The sequence below is a fragment of the Mya arenaria genome, chromosome 14, assembly GCF_026914265.1.
Source record: "Mya arenaria isolate MELC-2E11 chromosome 14, ASM2691426v1".
NCBI classification, from domain to species: domain Eukaryota; kingdom Metazoa; phylum Mollusca; class Bivalvia; order Myida; family Myidae; genus Mya; species Mya arenaria.
Window position 1 is genome coordinate 33,643,485 of NC_069135.1, and position 2,922 is coordinate 33,646,406.

The 2,922-nt window shown below is 33.2% G+C and overlaps 1 long non-coding RNA gene across 1 annotated transcript; it reads right to left on the bottom strand.

Annotated features, from left to right (window-relative positions):
- Window positions 1–880: 880 nt before the first annotated feature.
- Window positions 881–2,716, bottom strand: LOC128218352 (uncharacterized). The gene is made up of 3 exons (XR_008258358.1): window positions 1,872–2,716; window positions 1,290–1,414; window positions 881–1,033 (listed from the first exon to the last, which is right to left on the bottom strand). It is a non-coding gene; the product is annotated as an uncharacterized LOC128218352 (long non-coding RNA).
- Window positions 2,717–2,922: the final 206 nt, after the last annotated feature.

The following is a 2,922-nucleotide window of genomic DNA, read 5'->3' on the forward strand; positions in this document are numbered from 1 at the left end:
AACACAAACAATTCAGGAGTTCGTCAGTTACGACTGCTTCGAAACACAGGGAAAGCACCTACTCTATTCTTTCGAGGTAAATAAGGCTAAGTATCAGTTCGGGATAACATCCCCAGAATGACAAACACTATCCATCTATTTCAATACACGGTCTTTTATTTTGGTCGAAAGTCACATGGATGGACGATTGTCTTGCAAACAAACTGTTTTTGATGGAAGTGGCAGTTTCAGACTACCATTGAATGCGCAGACTTCTAAAGACGTGCATATAGATATCCATAGACTGTTAAAGCTACGCGATATCTCATTGAAGCAGATTCAGCGTTGCCTAATGTAAAATTTGCAATACCTGCATTTGTACAGTAGTGTCATTGTCACTACAAATTATAAAAAAGTGTTAGTATATACTAAAAAAAAAGTCTTATGAATATCACCGTCTAAGGTGAAAAAGAAGATGAGCAGTGTTGATATGATCACAAGCATAATATCACAGGAAAAAATAATCACGGTCAATGGACGTCTACTAAATGAACTATTGTTTGTTCAGGAATTTATAATGATATTTTAAAGTAATGTTTAGATAAGTTCAAGAGATGGTGTCTAAAACAACTTATGCAACTTGGGCATTGCATTTAATTTCTGACGTTGGTCAATCTGAAGGCACTGTGGTATTGACTGCATTAATTTATCAAATAATAAATTGCGATTGTGATCATGTATATGTCAGTGTATTTCAGTTGTATTCAAATGTACATCAAATACTTTAATTAGATTGGAATTTAGGGTACCACTACATTCAGCTAAGTTAAAGAAGGCTGGCTGAATTAACTGGTTTCGTTTGTATTATGAATTGACTAACAAACATATTACATACCATTGATCCTTCACACGGTCAAATTGGGAGACTCCGAGACCCAGAAGCCTTTCGGTATCTTCTCGGAAGGGGCCGTTGTCGCAATTCTATTTAGTTTTAATATAATACAGGTTGCGATAGCATAACTAGTAGAAGGGTGATCGACACAAAGTGGCAAAACTGGAAGGAGAGGGTCACCCAGCAGTGTAAACAAGGAACATGAAACCTTTAACCTCAAGATTTGTGTAAGTGTAAAAGCCAATCAATATGCTTGCTAGAAAGAAATTATTATACTTGTATATTTCACATTGTCAAAAATAATAAGTTAAATGATGATACACACGAACTCTCATGATTCATGATAAGCCTATAAAATGAAAGGATGGATGTGATTGGAATGTTTCAAATAAATAATTTTAAATATTACATTTCTCACTATTTTCGTAATAAATTTAAGTTATTGCACCTCCAACATTGCACAATAAGTTATGATTATGCTGGCTAACAACTCGAATATTTTTTTGACTTTTCCACCTGCAGTCGTAGAAGTGAAATGGCCATCTGAAAAACATGATGAACAATACTAAAGTTCAAGTGTTTACATACAGAAGCTTAACCTTCACTTTAAGCTTACACGTTTAAATTTAAACGAGATGAGATTATATTGTTTCTATTATATTGTTTCTCAAGAGAAAGTGTAAGAACGCCACGCATGTGGATTTACTAAAATGTTGTTATAGCAGTTTTGTGAGCAGTCTTAATGGGAGATGATAGTCGTAACTCCAATTATCCTAATTATTTATAAACATCATTAATCATGGCAAAATATTGCTTAATTATATTCCCTCAAAATTTGTATCACTAGCTTACGTTCAATTCACAAAAATTCTGGCAAAATAATGAAACCATACCAATAAGATATTATCAATTTGCTTCTAAAATCGACCTTAAGATCTTAGTTGAAACGGGCCTCATATTCCAAATCGATAAAATACAACACTATTTTTACAACAAATACCTTTTATATGTATATCATCTGTTGCATTGTATGGCGAATGTTCGTTCATTGCGATGCACCTATATGTATCAGAGTAGTTCTGATTGTAAACAACAACTCTTTCTCCCATCATAACGTACAAAGAGTCGAAAGTGCTATTTAAGTGGTTCCCGTCCTGTTCCCACGTGACATTTGGATGCGGGAAACCGGCTACGTTACATGTAATTGTCAGTTGCCTTCGATTGGTGCTTATAATGTTGAGTATTCTTGGTCCAACTGATATGTAAACAGAAAACATATACTGCAATCATTTTGGAAATTGCCTGGGTCATCGGACCAAGAGGAATAGGGAAAATAATATAAAATCACCTTAGCGTGCTGAATACAACTTAATTCAGTGATTCTTTATTGGCCCTGGTTTTAAACCAATTAAAACACGGAATTTTCGATTTCTCCCAGATTCAAACCTATCATATGCTAATTTTCCATTTTGGCTCTGGCGTTTTATTGCGTACTTCTTTGCTCAGATTTTGCCCAAAACATATAATGGCTTAAAAGATGTGAGACAAGCTAGGCAGATTCCAAAATATTGTTCTTAATACAGTTAATTGTTACTGATAGTTAGGACACCAAATCCACATGGTTGTTTAGATAGACCATAATTTTAAATAGACAGAGTCATTATTTGGTTCTTTTTTACCGAATCAGACGATTTTATTTCTTTAAAATAATGCCATTGGATTGAAATTCATGATTAAAATTTATATTTATAGTAAAGGGTACGTTTTTTTTCAGATTGATTCTTATTGTTTATTCGTTCATGCAGTATGAACGCTTTGCTGTGATTTTATACTTACATTTTTCCTTTTCATTCCTTTTTTAGACATAAACATAGTTTTGGTTTAATAATTTTTGGATTTTTTTAATAAGTGTTATATATATTCGTGACCACGGACCATATACGGGGAGAAAATTTCGCTTAATATTTACTTTTTTATTACGAAAACGAAATAAAAAGTTCGTATAAGAAATATGAAATTGGTTGGACGTAACCATTATTTAGTTCGATAAA